This window comes from Budorcas taxicolor, chromosome X (genome assembly GCF_023091745.1).
Source record: "Budorcas taxicolor isolate Tak-1 chromosome X, Takin1.1, whole genome shotgun sequence".
NCBI lineage: Eukaryota > Metazoa > Chordata > Mammalia > Artiodactyla > Bovidae > Budorcas > Budorcas taxicolor.
In genome coordinates, this window is record NC_068935.1 from 46,404,141 (window position 1) to 46,422,133 (window position 17,993).

Genomic DNA, 17,993 nt, shown 5'->3' on the forward strand with positions numbered 1-17,993 from the left:
AGAGGAACTTATGGAACTTTTACTACCCCAAAGACACTTGCTTCCTGTGAATACTCTCCTTTTCTTCTCAAGATCTCTTCACTTCTAACCGTATTCACAACCCCAAGCTTCCAGTTTCTAAAGTGAAAGGCAAAGGCAAATACACACTTCCACGATACATTCTGAAGACATGATTTGAAAACATTCTTTCTGGCCAGTTTTATAAGATCAGTTTAGATTGTTTACTCATTTGTCCAAAGCAACTAGATTGAAATATTCTGGAGCGCACTCTATGCAACCACTGTCAAGATATTCATTCACTCAAAAAACCCTGAGTATCTTCTAAACCCCGATCCATGGCCAGCTAGTCAGAGCTGTGTATCATAAGAAGGCACTTTGAAGCAATGCCCAAGTAACAGTGGCCTCCATGTTTGAAATGAGTGATCTATGGAACAGCTGAAAGTACACATTTGCATCTCCTGAAAAATAGACTTAAGTCATCTTTGATTAAAAAACAATGAATACATATACCATTTCCTAAGTGCCTATCAATAGAAAAACAAAACAAATACACTGTTTCCTGTAGTTCCTAAAGACGGGGGAATCTGTCTTCATGTGTTCTAAATTCTGGAAACTCTCAGTCAACATGATATGTGGACGATTAGGCAGATGTAGGCATAGCCATGAATAGAAGGCCCACAACAGCCAGAAAAAGAAACGGATACTAAGGACTTTGAAAAGCTGAAAAAATAGTCACAGGGACAAGCAGAAAGCAGTACAACAAGGATATAAGGACTTAGAGAAATAAATGGGTGAGGTAAGGCAGGACTGGTTAGACATAAGACTTTTAGGAGGCTAAAGACGCTTAGCATCTTTAACTTCAGTTAGCATGATCATGAGGGCTTCTGTGTTGTGAAAGGAAAGGAAAGGTTAGTCGCTCAGTCGTGTCCAGCTCTTTGCGACCCCATGGACTGTAGCCTGTCAGGCTCCTCTGTCCATGGGGAATCTCCAGGCAAGAATACTGGAGTGGGTTGCCATTTCCTACTCCAGGGGATCTTCCCAACCCAGGGATCGGACCCGGGTCTCCTGCATTGCAGGCAGATTCCTTATCATCTGAGCCACCAGGGAAGCCCTTCTGTGTTGTGAAGGGTTATACAGAACACAGCTACAGTCTGTTTTCTGGGTTCCCTGAGGACCAAACAAGAGGCACCAGACTCAACTAGAGGAGGGAGAATTTAGGGTGAATGTTTTTGCCTTAAGAGCCATTGAAATGAATTCTTTAAAGAGCTCAAGAGCTTGTGGATGTGGTGGCTGAAGACAAGTCTCATCTGTACAAGAGCAGTATTTTCCTGTCTAAACATGAAGAGATAAACTACCTGACCTTTCTTGAGATTTGTCATTCTTTGGTTGCAAAATCCTTTCTCCTGGTCTCCTTTGCACTGTGTTACCATGGGCTCAGAGCTTACCCTATATCACATCAGGTACCTTCTTTCCTTTCAAAGAGACACTGCAGCATCCTCGGTGACTGCCAATCTGTCCCCAAGTTTGCACTCATTTCTGCAAAGGGCCTTGGTTTGCCATGAACATATATCTATTTAAAACAGACACATCTATTTATAGCATTTCATCAATCAATCTAGAAGTCTTTTGTAAGCATAAAGTTAGTTTGTGCTTGAATCCAACCAAACAGCTTAGATGGCAATCTGATCGCTTCCAATTAATCTATGCACTTGTCAATGAAATAATTGTCTGGTAAGAATTACTTATGGCACAGACCTTACTCAGCAAAGAATTAATGCATGCTTTCTACTCAAATATTTTACAAGCACAGCAATGAGTTTAAAGGTTTCTGCCACATGTATTCTAAGGGGCATGGAGTCTGTAGTCCCTTTAAGGATGATTACAAGCCATTTCCCATCTGAAAGGTAGAAACTTTGATGGGTTTATTAGAAGCATGAGTTGTGAAAATAATCAGAAAATGAAATGCTGAACTGACCTCACAGTCTATAATGATCTCCATCACTAATATTGCCCAGGATGCCCTAATGCTCAGATGAGCTTTTTTCTCCTTTTCATGGGGAGATCAAGTCAAAATAACCAAATATGCAACGCCCATGCAACATAACAGATCAATCCTAACCTTCATCTCGGGATGCTCCAGGACCACTCTAAGTAGTTCGGGAGATCTTATGAAGTTCTCAGAAGGGAAAAATCTATCAATCCCAGTTAATTCTGTTGAGTAAACACATGCTACTCAGTAGTTTTTGAACAGGGGGGGGAAAAGATTTTGAAGAAACAAAAATTGCAAAGAGTAATCACTCATTTGGACTAAACGTCCTAGCAAAATGAAATATTTAGAGGGGTGAGTAATCTCCCTGGTCCTTGCGAGTTCAGTGATCAAGAAAGCGCAAAGGGTTGCAATGGAAGTGTTTGCTTGATGAGGCTACTTCGTTCAAATAATATGAAGACTGGCCAAAGTTTCCAAAGTAAAGTTGTCATTTTCCATTTAGTTACATGTTCATATTTCTCATCAAAAAGTAGCCAGCAGAGCGACTGAAACCCTCCCCAAGAATCCCTGTCATGTTATTTTCAGAGGCTGGAAAGTGGCTGCTTAGGCAACCTTGTCTCATATTGTTTTCCTCCGTGAGTCGGAGGCTCTTGGGCGTTGGTTCCATTAGCTATCTGCCGCATCTCCCTGGCCGCCATGGAGGAACTGATCTTCTCTTAGTTTCGCTTAGATATGGAGTGCCTATCTTCTGTGATTTCCCTGAAGATACACCTAATAAGATTCTCAGAATTAATATGTGACTGTGTCGACCCCCTCCCCCTTAGCTCTATATTGCCTTCTCTTTCCTTCCTTTCCTAAGCTAAAAGCAAAATACATTTCAAGCTGATGATAATTATTTATTCCCCTTTCTTCCTTTAGAAATTCAAATGAATGTCTTGTGCTACCTACACAGAATAAAGGCAAATCCAGAGTTAGGAAATCTCTCTTGAACCAGCTTGTGTCACAGTTTTACAAACAGGGCTTTCAGGACACAAACATTTCTCTAACAATTAAGATCTAAAATTCCTTAGGAAAAAACACAACAAAACAAAGGAAGCATTTCTCAAAGAGTCTATGTTCAACAGCCACCCATCATGGAGAACGGGGAAACTGAACAGCCGCTGTCCCATCCAGACAGAAGAGATCTCAACAGAAAGATCTCCGGCATAATTCTGCTAATTTCCACAAAGGCATTAATGTCCAGGATAAGTTCTCAAATCTGTCCTTCAAAAACATTGCTTAAATAAATCTTACCTGAATACGACTTCCTTAACAAAGCCATGCTTCTTTATAAGCTGGTCCTACCCCAGACAATTGCTGTCTACATTTGGAGCAGACAGAGAGAGAGGAGATCAGAGAAAGTTTAGGGCACATCTAAAGTATTCTCCAAGGTACTGGCCAGAAACATCAAGCCCATACTCGCGGTATAGAGAGATCATTAATGGGCATTAGTGACAGACCATTATGACTCTCACAGATCATTAATGATTCATCATGCAGCAGTATTGTTCTGGCAATAATCAGACCATTGCTTGGACTCAGATATAAGCTTTGCCCATACTGTTTGCTTAAACTTATTATTTTCAAGCATAAAATTTTATTTTGCCTTCTAGAATTACGAAAAATGGTCTGTAACAGGATCCCTCAGCACATTAGATGAGTTTTTGGAGCAAGCTGCTTTCTTTGGTAGACGTTTCTCCCACAGTCAGAAATCTTGTTGTCTGAAAGGCTCCCTGATACCTTTTGGGATGTGGAAAATGTGTCTTTTATTTTGAAATTGAATTACTGATGAACCAAAAAGGCTACAAGCAAAATAAACATGGATAAGAATTACAGTTGTTCAATTCCCTGTCACAATTCCTTGTCAAATGTTGACACTTAACCTGACTTTTGAGTTTCTCACCAAAAAATGCATTTTCATATCGAAGTCCTTTGTTTAAAAATTCAGACTTTACTAGCAGCCAATGACGAGGCTTTTAGCTAATTATAACAAAAAGCAAGAAACATAGTCTGTTTTAACATTATGCCACACACGTTACTGAAGCACTCAACAGTGTTAATATAGGAATCAAAATTTTAAGGAAAAGTGAAACCCCAAACCAAATTGTCATTCTTTTTATTTCTGCCTTATGGAAGATCCACTATTTTGGTTAAAAATTCAAATGGAAATGGAAATTAAGTTATTCCGGGAGCAAATGAGTCTTTCCTATTGAACAGATTGGATTCTCCTTCTGTGTGGCTCTGGGAAAATTTCCCTTGAGTCAGAAAGAAAGGAAATCTGTCTCAAGGTCTGAATATCATCACTATCAATGAATATTGAAGAATTACTGACACCCACCAGGAGCTATATTTATTAAACCCATCACCCATCCTCAGTGCTATATGGAAAGGAAGATTATGTATATCCAAAAGCATTCCATAAACTTACATAATTTTTTTTTTCCCTTAAGCGTCTCGGCATACTCAAAATTGCCTTGTGCTCTCTCCCTCTACTTTTCCATCCAACACGAAGAGTGTAACAGACAACAGCTGCAGACGGGAGCCCCTCCCAAAGGGATCCAGCCTCCAGCGAAATTTCTTTAGCTGTAAGGACAGGATTTCAGCAGTAGGCAGAGGATGGAGAAAATTTGTTCTGCCCTCAAATCAAGCATCCTCTCCCCGCCCCCATCCACTGCTCACAGCCAGGGGCCTGAACACCAGGAGCCTTTAGAACCCACAGGAGCCAAGGAGCTGTTCCTCAGCAGGGGAGAGTGTCCTGGTTTCATAAGCTTTGTTGTCACCGTTTTTTTTGTTTGTTTGTTTGTTTGTGTGTGTTTTAATTTTCAATAATCTTGGAACAAAGAGAATTTTTTAACATTTTCATTTTCCACCAGGCCCTGCAAATTAGGTGGCCAGTCCTGAACTTTGCCAGCCATTCGTCAGTCCTGCTTAGAGGGGCAGATGGTCAGATCCAGAGTGTGGCCATGGGGTCTTCCCCACGGCCCTGGGACCAGGAAGCTGAGCTCGTGTTCTGGCACCAGACACACAGCTGCACAGGCCTGGATCCCTGTTTGCAACCCCAAATGGCTAATGGAAGAATTGAGGCTTCAGTGAACTCCTTACACAGAACAGATGCCAGCTTCCTTCAAACAAAAATAGAAAACCCTAATACAGAAGCAGTCTCCCTTGGCCAATGGAAGAACTCTTATTAAAAAGGCATTTCTCAAGGGAGAAAATTAAGTCATCTCCATCTGAGTGGTCTTACTGGGTCTCATCAAGAGACTCGGATCTTCCCTGTAGCTGCGCTATAGTTTCCTCTGGCCGGACAGGGGCTGCACTGGTCAGTGCACTGTGATGAGAGCAACTCAGTCTTCAACTGTCTAGACAGTACAGAAATAAAGTGAGGGCTGACTTGGAGCCAAACTGCAAAGCAGGTGAAATTTATTTCTGCGCTCCTTTCTCCCAAACTAGTTGTCAGCTACTCCAAGCCATCGCCAGCTGCTAGAAGTCCACTGCAGGAGGAGCCCCCTGCTACGCGGGGCAGCCCCCTCTGTATCCTAGGCCCTTCCTTCTATTGCATTCCAGGTCTCCCCAGCCTCCTAGTCCTCAATGTGGCTGGTCTTGGTCAGGCATTATGGAGGAAAGCAATCCGATTAAATGGATTCACACGAATTTGTGAATAAATGACAAATCTCACAAAGGTGTTTTCACTTTGAAAGAAAGAGTCTTGTTCTTTCATTGGCATACTCTTGGGTACTGGGACCAATGGAAGAATTTCAAGTGACAGAAAAGTATAAGGGATACTAGTCTATTTTGCCTTAGGTGGGATGGACTTCAACATTTTCATCACTTCTTCGTTGATTACAGTTTCTGAGCCTTAGTACTAAGGTCCTCCCACCCTTTCAAAAGTAGTAAGGGGGACAGGTTTGGGCTGAGCCAGCTTATTGGTACCACTCCCAACTCCACATGCCAGACTAATTGAGTTCTCAGAACTAGTACCAGGCTCTTTCACACCTCAGCAGGTCTGTTCAAGATCTCCCAGCCTTGGGTGCCTTCTGTCTGCCTGTTAACCTTTCAAATGGATATCTCCTAGGAAGGTTTTCCTTCCAGCCTCTCCACACTTCTCAGCTGACCGTGGCCTCCTCGGTCCCTTCACTGTACCCAACACAAACATCTATCATTGGACTATTCGACTTGATTGCATTCAGCTGTTTACATTTTTTGGCCTGTAAGTGGGCCTGAGGGCAAGGGTCCCCATGTGAGTTCACAAGTGCCTGCGAACAAATGAAATCAACAGAATATAGGGTATCCTAAATGGTGAACACGCTAGGAGCCTGAGCCTGCACAGCTACCATCACTGGGACAAACACTCACCGGCTGTAGGACACAGTTTTGCATTTGTCAGCTTACACAGGGGCTGCCAGGGTGCCTTCACTTCCTTTACAAGGATTTCATCTAGGTGGGATTGATACCGGGGTCAGCACACAGTGCTGTGTCCATCACCCTCTTCAGCAACTCTCTTTCTGCTCATTGACCAACAGTACCCCTCCAAAGTCACAATCTACTGTCTGCCCTACAGGCAGAGTCCCACTAGACAGAAGCTGACAAATGTAGTCAGCTCCAGTGAGTGGCCTTTCATCTCAGCCCTGGAAGTTCAGATCTTCAAGCTTTCATCAGCCTGTGGCCCAGTAGCCCGAGTAAGCATCTTGCCTTCCTGGAGGCCCTGATCAATACTCTGCCTTCCTCTTAAAGCCCAGACACATCCACATCCAATGCAATAATGCCTGATATTTAATCATTTCCCATTAAAATGCAAGGCTGTCTCCAGGCCCCCTTGACAGTTTAATTGTTTTAAAATGTCTGCAGAAGTCGATGTAAACAGATTTGTAGTACATTGTTCACTTGCTGTACCATTGCAGCTTCCTGGCTAATTAATAAGACAGTTTTGCTGCAAATTGGGCATCTAGGCTGCATGGATCCCTCACATTGGGAAAAAGTTATGGGAGAGAGGAATTTATAGGAGTAAGGTTGGACACATTTTCCATTGAAAAGTACCAGTGACTTGAAATTTTATGCCTACAACAAAACCTGCATGCAAATGTTTATAGTGGCTTTATTCCTCATTGCCCAAAACTTGGAAGCAACCAGGATGTCCTTCAGTAGGTGAACAGATAAATAAACTGTGGTACATCCAAACAATGAAATATTCAACACTAAGGGGCTTCCCAGGTGGCGCTAGTGGTAAAGAACCTGCCTCCCAATGCAGGATATGTGAGAGATCCTGGGTTCGATTCCAGGATTGGGAAGATCCCCTGGAGGAGGACTTGGCAACCCTCTCCAGTATTCTTGCCTGGAGAATCTCATGGAAAGAGGAGCCTGGCAGGCCATAGTCCATGGGGATCACACAGAGTTGGACACGACTGAAGCAATTTAGCACGTAGCAACAAATGGAGAGAAATGAGCTATCCAGCCACGAAGGGACATGGAAGAACCTCCAATGCATACGACTGAGTGAAAGCAGCCAATGAGAAAAGAGCACATACTGTGTGATTCCAACCAGATGACATACTGAGAAAGGCAAAATATGGTAACAGTAAAGTCATTGCAAGGGATCATGAGGAGGAAGGGATGAATAGGCAGAGCACAGAGGATTTTTAGGGCAGTGAAAATACTCTGTATGATCCCACGATGGATGCATGTCATTATACATTTGTCCAGACACACTGAACGCATAAGACCAAGAGTGAACCCTAGGGTAAGCTATGGACTTTGGGTGATTATAATGTCACTCTCAGCTCATCAACTGCAACAAATGCACCACCATGGTAGGGGATGTGGACAATGGGGGAGACTGTGTGGGAGGGGACAGGGGTATAGGGGACATCAGTGTACCTTCCCCTCAATTTTGCTGTGAATCTAAAACTGCTCTAAAAAACAAAAATGAAAAGTACTGAGTACCTCGTATGTTTTAGGAGTGTATGTTATCTCATTGAATCCTCATGACGACCCTGTAAGGTTTTCTTTGTTGTGCTCTTTGTTTTTGTAGATGAGAAAATGCAGGCTGAAAGAGGTGAAGTTCCTTGCCCAAGATCACACAGCGGGCAAGTGGCTGAAATCCTATCAAGAGTTTCAAAAGCTGGCTTGGTGGTTAAATTGGATACCCTTTATGGTTTCTCCTGAGGCAGAGTTATCATGATGGCGAATCCCTCCTCCTCTATAAAGCATTCTCCAGTGAATCCAACTGCTCAACATCCATCAGCACTGCCCACGTCTTTCATTTCTGATGATACTAAAGAGTCCCAGGGAGGAAAGGAAATGCCCAACAGGCACCCCCCACTCCAGTCAAAAGATAGGAACAGCTTCACTTCTGTCCACTGCTGAGGGCTGTATCTCCCTGTCAATTTCTCTGACTGCAGCAGGGGCAGAGAAGCAGCCAGGGAGATCCACATTGCCCCTACCCCTGGGAATACAGGAGTCAGCTTCAGTAACAGCTCACCATTTATTCTGCCCACAGCTCAAATCCAAAGGTACAAAAGGCACACATGAAACCCTGGTCACTCCCAGGAATGCTGCTTAATCGAGTATTTTAATGTAACAGTCACAACTGTGCAAAAAGCTAAGTGATGGGATCAGAGTGGTAATGACTTCTTCCTTGGGCTTCTGTAAGAATTAGACGAGAAATTCACAGAAAGTGGGTAGGGCGGTGCCCAGCACACTGAGTGGTCGATAAAACGAGTCTTTTTCTCTTCCCCTCAGTCCCTTCTGGCCCATTTACTCGTATCCCCTGTAATCTCATCGCTATCCTTCCTGACACTTTTGGCAGCATTTTTACAGAAACTGATCAATAAGCAAGCAATCCATGAACACTAACTGAGCCCTTACAGTGCACCTTTGTACAGTGTACCTTTGGCGTGTGCAGGAGACACAGATGGAAAACACACACATATACATGGAGCTCGGGGAATCTAAAAGGATGCTAAACATGAATACAGTTTAAAAATATCATTCAGCATCCAAGGCCAACAGGGATATGCTGAAGGCAGAAACTGGAGCGATGATGTTGAAAACAAGGTTTGATTGGCCTAAGTCACTGGTTATACAAACTACAGCTTCCCAAATATTGATCGTGTTGTGTGTGTTCCCGTTACAGTCTCGTAAGAATCAAAACTGAACTAGTGCACACAAGCTGGTACTGCTTTGTTTTTGTGCTCTTAGTAGCAAGAGCTGGATGATACCCCATCTCTGATACTTGGACTGGTCTTCTAGAATATTCTATTGCAGGGTTAAAAGCAACATAACACATGCTTTCTTCTGCTTGATTCTGCTTCTGATGTTATAGTAAATAACACCTGAATGTGTCAATGAACAAGTTCAAGATATACAACAATTCATACATTTGTAAACTTGATGCTTTATCTTTTAAAGGTTCTAGGGGTGTGTGTGTGTGTGCGGGCACGTGCGCCAGCAGGCAGGCACACATGCGCATCTTATTAGCAGGAAGACTTGTTCCAGACATACGTGATTTTCAAGCATCGTGGGAGAGTTATTCATTTCTTCCCAAACTGTACGCAATGCAGGGAAAACAGAAAAGTTATTTGGTTTCTGCAGTTTGTCTCTGAGGGAGAACAAACTAATGAAGAACGGCTTCTCTTTGTGTTCATAGCACCCTCTGGTGGAGAGCTAGCATATTTCAGTTGCGTGCTAATCCTGCTTTAGTGATTTTTATTTTCCTCTCAAGATTTTATGGAGGTAGAAATTAAACATTTTGACTTTTTTAGATTCATATCTCAATACCATAGGAATAAATTATAGTCTGTTTAGTTCTCTTATTCTGAAAATTATCTTGGCCGAATTTTAAATGAATGTCAATTTCTTATTTTAGGGAAACTACCCTTCATTTGGGCTTTCCTGGTGGCTCAGAGGGTAAAGCATCTGCCTGCAATGCAGAAGACCCAGGTTCGATCCCTGGGTCAGGAAGATCCCCTGGAGAAGGAAATGGCTATGCACTCCAGTATTCTTGCCTGGAGAATCCCATGGACAGAGGAGCCTGGTGGGCTACAGTCCACAGGGCCGCAAAAAATCAGACACGACTGAGCAACTTCACTTTCACTTTCACCTTTCATTCAGCAGACATTTCCTGAGTGCTTATTATGTGCTAAGTCTGTTCTAGCTGCTTGAGACACTGGAATAAAGAAGCCTGAGTCCCTGCTGGGGAGGAGCTTGTCCAGAACTGAGAGGTACCTTGGGAAACCATCTTCAAAAGTGAATCGGGCCAGGTTAAGACTCAAAGACGGTGAGCTAAAACCAAAAAGGCTTCATAGAGAAGGAGACAGTTGACCTGTGCACTGAAAGTTGAATAGCTGTTCGCAAGGCAGATGGGGTAGGTAAGAGAAATAGGTATTCTAGGCCAAAAAAGTAGACAGAGCAAGCTGAACCCACAAGGGACACTCCTGAAGGTGAACTCATTTAGCATGACCACAGGCTAAGGATGGGCAGTGAAGAACAGAGGATTTCGGAGGCATAAACTGAAGAAGCAGGCAGGTGATCATTTAGAAAGCCAGTTTTAGGAATTTGGACTTCACTCCATGGGCAATTGGGTTTTATACTAGAAAGGTTTAAAAGTGCTCCCACACCGGTAATATGGGCTGCAGCCTTGGGGGTAGGAGAGGAATGAAACAGCGAGCTCTGGTAAGTGACACAGTGAGAGATAATGAGGATGGAAAAGGGGGTCATAGGTTCCTTCTGAAGACCCCACCATCACTACGCCGCCCCACCTCCCCAACAAAAAACTCTAAGTTCTCTTCACTACACAACTGATTCTTGGGTTGGGGGAGGGGCAGGCACTGATGACTTCAAATAGTCACCTAAGCTGCTCTTTGATTTGGACACCAGGCAAATGGGCTCCATCCCATCTGGAGATTCACAAGGAAGTAAAACTGAGTCCCCTCAAAGCCAACTCTTCTGCCGAGATTAACCTCTCTATCCAAAACGTTATTCCCTTTCTTGTGTTACTCCTTTTCCCCTCAAGATGGAGCAAGATAAAAAAATGGGGGGGAGGGGATTGAAACTGGGCAGGACCCTGTGGGGGTCCTCCTGGGTAGAAAAGCCTCTCTTGTTTGTAGGAAGAACAGTTCAGCCTTCCAGTCCTTCCCTGAGTTCCACAGGGCAGATTCAAACACTTATAATAAAGGGAGTTCCTTGTTAATGCAGGAACAAGCAACAGTGCAGGCATGGATCAGGTTCCTGGCTCCTTCTGAGGGCGAGCATAACAATCTGGTACCTATCTTCGAGTTCTTCTATGGAACCAGGGTCTCCACCCAGATGGAGGTTGGTAACTTCAGGCTGAGCACACGCATGTGGACCCCAGACAAGTTGGAATCAGAAGGTTAATGATTGAGATTCTGAAAACACCATCCTCTTACCTCACTACTAACCAATCAGAGGAAGGCCACATACCCTGCCGTGCTTCCCACCACCTCCTCCAAATTTTGCCTATAAAAACTGTTCCCTAGCAAAACCATCAGGGTGATTGGGCTTTGTGAGCACGAGCCCCTCCTTTCTCCTTGTTCGGACCTGCAACAAACCTTTCTCTGCTCCAAACTCCAGTGGTTCTGTTTGGCCTGAGTGTCAGGCACACGGGTGACTAAAGAAGCAACAGAGCGAAGCGGTGAAAAGCATGGGCTCCAGGGCCGCACAGACGGAGGCTTGAGTCCTGTCTCTGAGCTTCCTTGGGCCTATTTCCCCACCTCTCTGACTTCCAATTTCCTCTTCTGGAAAATGGATGGAATAATTGTAGCTATCTGTTAGGGTGGTTATGAGAACTCAATTAGGTGATGTATACAAACTACTCACTACAGTGGGTGGCCCATAATATGTGTGTGAGTGTGTCTGTGTGTGTGCTCAGTAGTTCAGTTGTGTCCGACTCTTGAGACCCCATGGACTGTGTCTGCCAGGCTCCTCTGCCCATGGAATTCTCCAGGCAAGAGCACTGGAGTGGGTGGCCATTCCCTCTCCAGGGGATCTTCCATCCAGGGATTGAACCCACATCTCCTGTATCTCCTATATTGCAGGAGGATTCTTTACCACTAGCACCACCTTGGAAGCTCTGATAATCAGTAGTTGATATATCCTTCAATTAGAAATAAATAAATCTAAAAAGACTTAAATTTAGAGATTATATTTTTGTGTTTTTCTTAGCATTATGTAGCATGAAAACTAAGCAAAATTCTGATCCATTTTGGCTTTGTTAAAATTTTTTAAAATGTAAAATAACTTACTGTATTTCCCCTTCCTCTTCCCTGTTCAGTGTGCCCAGGCAAACGAGTCTTTTGTAAGATGCCTATTATGCGAGTCCCATAGTATTAAATACCTGCCTTGGGTCTCAGGAAAGCCTCCATTTGAAAGGTACCTGATGATTTCAGCAGTCTGTATCCCTCCTGACCAAGACAGAGTCGAAACTGCACAGGGAGCATTGAGAACAAGCCAGACTCTAGATCCAGAGGGCCTGGTCTGTGTTCCTGCCAATTCTTACTGGAAAGCACAGAGCCTGGAAAGAAGGCTGGCAGCAGAATCCTATGGGATTTCTAAGTCAGCCAAGAAAGAGGCAGGTGAACAGGCAAAGGCCAAGTCAGGATGGGAGGACAAGAGGACTTGGCATTTCTGGGAGCCCAAGCAGAGAGAGAGACAGCACGGTTAGGCCTGGAGGAATTGCTTGGGTCAAAGTGCACCTCCCACATGGCTTTTTACAGGACTGTCCCAGAGTAAGCATTCCTGAGTCCTTGGAAACACTAATCTGACCAAAATTTTCTGACTGAAAAGGCCCCGTGATCAGTTAGTTTGGGCCCTGCTCTTGGAGATCTGTATTATACATTTGGATGGCTGAAGGTTCTCATAAAGCCTACAATAAAGAAACCTATTATCTGTGAGAAACTCTGGGTTAAACATACTAATTTGTCCCCAGAATCCTTTATTTCCCACAATAACTACTAATGTTTCTTAATACTAGTATTTAGTGAAAAACCACTGAGGACATGCCGAGCTAAGGTCTCCTCGGCATGAGCCTCTTTAGCCAGGGCAGAATCACTCAGGGGGCCCGTGGAGTGGCTCCAAGGTCCTGATCTTAGGTGGGTGTTGTGTTCTCCACCTGTGCATCAGATGACCCCAGAGTCAAGAGGTCAGAAAACCGCCCTGGACGGCGCTGCCTCCACTACTTCTGGAATTTCTGGTTTCCAGGTGAGGGCTCCCTGAAGGAAGTTTCAAAAACCTGGTACCCAGAAACCTGAAGCCCTTGAAGAAGGCAGTCCACTTGACCTAGAAGGAGGGCGCTTGTGGGCCAGCCACAGTGACTCTAGGCTTCTGAGGTAATGAAGTGCCAGAAAAGGGAAAGAACTCAAGTATCATTTCTCCAGCCCGAAGGGTTTCCTGTGGGCTCACCTGCCCCCACACCGCTTCTGCAGCGGAAGTCCCCTCTTTTGACACACGAGGGAACAAAGACTCAGGAAGTCTCATCATAAGTTGGGGTTACAACCAACCCTGCTGCTTTTGTTCTAAGACAATATAAATATAGCGTTTAATGGAATGGCACAAAATGTTGATAACCTTGGGATGTGGTTCTCTTATGCACGCAATTGTGTGTCCCCCACAGATTCAGAAGTTGAAGCCCTAGCCCCCAGTTTGGCTATAGGGCCTTTAGAGGGGTGCATGCGTGCGTGCTAAGTTGCTTCAGTCATGTCTGACTCTTTGTGACCCTATGGACTGTCGCCCACCAGGGCACCTCTGTCCATGGGGATTCTCCAACCAAGAATACTGGAGTGGGTAGCCATTCCCTTATCCAGGGGAATCTTCTTGAACCAGGAATCAAACCCATGTCTCCTGCAGCTCCTGCATTGCAGGTGGATTCTTTATCCCTGAGCCACCAAGGAAGCCCCCTTAGGGGGTTAATTAGGCTAAATGACATCATAATGGTAGGGTCCTAATCTGAAGGGACTGGAATCCTTATAAGAAGAGGAAGAGACACTAGAGCACTCAGAAAATCTCTCTCTCTCTCTTTCCCACTCCCCCGCCCCCAGGACTATGTAAGGGCACTATGACTATGAGAAGTTAGCCATCTAAAAGCTGGGAAAGAGGCTTTACCACAAACTAACCCTTACAGCACCTAGATCCTGGACTTCTCGCCCCTGGAACTTTGGGAAAAGAAATGTCCAGTGTTTAAGTCACGCTGTTTCTAGTATTTTGCTATGTCAGCCCTAGCTGACTAATACAGTACCTCCTTCTTCTAAAGCATACGTAACTTTGCGTTTTTTTTTTCCAAACAACCCCACCTAGAGGACAAGAGTCCAAATCTGCAAAACTGTATAATGCTTGGAAAAGATGCAACCAGGAGTGGTATACAAACAGGAATGTCATTTAAATGAAAGAGAAATAAGGCAAAATCATAATGTCCAAATGCAAAGTGAAATCAGCAAACGTTTAATGAATGAGTAATCTTTACCTGGCTCTGTACTTGACTGTAACAGGAGGCTGGGGTCAGAAACACCATGTTGAATAAAATCTCAAGGGATTCTGCCTATAGTGGACGAGACAGCGAAGTAAACATTTAAAGAGGAGAGAAGTTCAGGGTTACAGGGCAGGGACGTCGAAGACACTAGTCTGAGTTTGGGAGGTTGGAATCAGGGAAGGCATCCAGAAAAGAGGATATTAATCTGAAACAAGATGCAATCAGGTGAAAACAGGAACTGTTCTAGAAAGGGGCAGAACCCAGAAGAATCATACAAAGTCTCTATGCTAAATGAGCTCTTAGCTCCCAGGAGAGAGCGACAAACACACATATAATTAATAACCTTACAAGGTAGTCAGTATAACAACAGGGATGTGGCACAAGGCGTTATGAAAGCACAGAGCGGGGCATCTACCAAACCCAGCCGTGGGGTGAGGGGTGGTCAGGGAAGCACCTTCTCAGAGCAGGTGGTGGTGGCAGAGTTTTGAAGGCCAGCGGTCATTAGTCAAGTGAGTTGGGAGGGGCTAAGAATTGCCGGCAGAGGGAACAAGTACAAAGACAGACAGGCTTGAGACAATCAGACAAGTTGAGAGATGCATCCAGTTTGGAATGCTTGGCACACAGATCTGCAGGGGTGGGACGAGACATGAAGTCGTGAAAGTTGCTAGTAGGCTGGATCGTGTGGCACCTCGTGGACCATGGAAAGGCTTGCCACCATTATGTGCCCAGGGGGAAATATGCATTTTCAGTGAGGGACCCGACCCAGTTGGCATTTTCGAAAGAGCTCAGTGGCTGCAGTGTGAAGACTGTGCGGTGGCTGCAAATAGAAGACTAGAGGAGGAGGAGGAGGACATCTGAGATGTCAGCTGTCCCAGAAGCAATGACATGGTGAACAGAGAAAAAGCAGACTTCAAAGCCACTGTGGATGCAGAATTCATAGAACATGATTACGGACTGGAGATGGAAGGTAAGGAAGAGGGTTTTTGACTTGGGCAACTGGATGGTTGGGGTGTTGTTGTTCATCAAGATAGGGAACTGTGGGGGGAATTTCCTGGTGGTCCAGTGATTAGGACTCCACACTTTCACTGCTCAGGGCCCGGGTTCCATCCCTGGTCAGGGAACTAAGGTCCCATCAGCAATGAGGCATGGAAAAAAGAAAAGATAGGAGCCTCGGAGTTCATTTTCCCAATATCCTATTTTTACAGGTGAGGAAAGTAAACTCACCCAACATCATTCAAAAAGTGACAACTGGCACTACAAGCTAAATATTTTCTGATTCTTTGCCAACTAATCATTTCACATGTGTGCCCATACATATGTGCACAAATTCAGTCTTGAATATGCCTGAGGGGTGGTGGAGATGATCTAGAATTAGTAGTTTTGGGATATGGAAGAGGGACCTGATATGGAGTTAGAGATTCTGGAGTGAAGAGCAAAGAGACGGTAACTGCAGTCTTGGTGGGTAGAGTAGATAAGATGTGATGCCCTGGGAAGGATGCATAGAAGGAGATGAGGAGGAGGCCGAGGACGAAATTTTGAGAAATGCTGCTGCTGCTGCTAAGTCGCTTCAGTCGTGTCTGACTCTGTGCGAACCCATAGATGGCAGCCCACCAGGCTCCACCGTCCCTGGGATTCTCTAGGCAAGAACACTGGAGTGGGTTGCCATTTGCTTCTCCAATGCATGAAAATGAAAAGTGAAAGTGAAGTCGCTCAGTCGTGTCCGACTCTTAGTGACCCCATGGACTGTAGCCTACCAGGCTCCTCCGTCCATGGGATTCTCCAGGCAAGCGTACTGGAGTGGGGTGCCATTGCCTTCTACCATTTATAATAGAGGAAGAGGAGGGAGTGAAGGAGAGGAAATAGTATCTTTCTGCTAGCATCTTTTATTCTGTTCCAGTAACTTATATTGTTGAAAGGCATCACCTTTCGAGATGAGCTTGAAGAGAGTAACCACCTCTTCCCTTTTCACTTTTTTGTAAATCCATTAGCAGGAAATTACACCCATAAGCAGCAACAGAATTTTCCAGTAGGAACAGACCCTACATCAAACCCTATTAAATAACACATCCTATCAAGTGGAATATGTGAAGGGTATCCATGGTCAAAAGTAATGGTATTGTAAGGGTGGAGCCTAATTACCTTCATCTGAGAAGGGATCAGTTAACAGTGTTTACCACTGTTATCATTATCGTCATCATCATTAACATAGCAACTATTATTTACATTTACTCTTCATGATTATCTCAAAATGCAGCCATTATTAACTTAGTCTATTTTATAGATGACAAAAGACCAGTATATGGAAAGTAGAACCTGCTCAGGTTCACACAGGCAGTAGAAGAACTTACATTTGAACACATTTAATAGTTCAACAAATACTATTAAAAAGAATTAAAGGACTTCCCTGGTGGTCCCGTGGCTAAGACTCTTGAGCTCCCAATGCAGGAGGCCCGGGTTCGATCAGGGAATTGGTCAGGGAACTAGATTCCGCATGCCACAACTAAGACCTGGCACAGCCAAATAACTAACTAATTAAATAAAGAAGAGAGTCAAGCACCTCCTATGATGGACCACACTCTAGAAAAGTGTTCTCCCAAGTCAGATACATGAGTCTCAGGGATGGGCAAAGCAATCAGATGTGGGAAGAACAGATTGGAACTCCAAATAAACTTATTCTTTTCATCCTTTTTTATTTGTATGCTTATGTTTATTTTAGAATATAATTTAAATCTATTAGTAAACATTTACACATACATAACTGCACACAAATAAATATGTACATTCAGGTAGAGGTGTGTGATCAAGAGGTTTGTAGATGACCGGGTATACAGACAGTGATAAACAAAACCTCACTAGCCCTGACCTCGTATAAATTACATGTAATGCTGTCTGTCTCCTGAACCCATGTTCCTGAGTCTCTTTTATACCACCTTGAAGTACACAAATCCTTTGTACTGTTTGGACTGAAGCACAGACCATGGGTTTAATTTAAAATATAGTTTTGTGAACAATTTATTTTCCAGACATTTATCCTCTGAGGCTATTTCTCATTGTCAGAAAAATATCAGGGGTGTCTGTGTTTGAATCAGCACCTTCCATTACTCATTTTTAGCGATGATGATTTTTTATACTTGAAACATGAAAAGAATTTTAAAATTTGAAATAAGTACCCAGATAACTGACCACATTACAGGTTAGCTTCATCTTCCCACATTCCGTAAGCACTACTTTGCTTTAATATGTTGAATCCTCCATTGTCTCAGACATTCATCAAATATTTTAGAGCATTCTGTATTCTAAGCACTGTTCTAGGCACTAAGGAATTCAACTTGTGTGTTAGCATATCTCCAGTTTTTGTCTTTTCCAAAAGTTAAATGCTAGGTAAAGCTTTACTTATCTTGGTATTATTTTTCCCTTTCTCTGAGTCACGTGGCCACCACCACCAACAACAAAAAAGAAGGCCCTGTCAGAGGCTCAAGTTTTAATTGTCAG

At 43.9% G+C, this 17,993-nt stretch overlaps 1 protein-coding gene and 1 non-coding gene across 4 annotated transcripts in view; one reads left to right on the forward strand and one right to left on the reverse strand.

The window, feature by feature from the left end:
• FGF13 (fibroblast growth factor 13) overlaps nt 1-17,993 on the reverse strand; it is a 575,233-nt gene that overhangs the window by 111,713 nt on the left and 445,527 nt on the right. The window lies entirely within an intron of this gene.
• On the forward strand, nt 9,911-9,983 carry TRNAC-GCA (transfer RNA cysteine (anticodon GCA)). The gene has a single exon. It is a non-coding gene; the product is annotated as a tRNA-Cys (tRNA).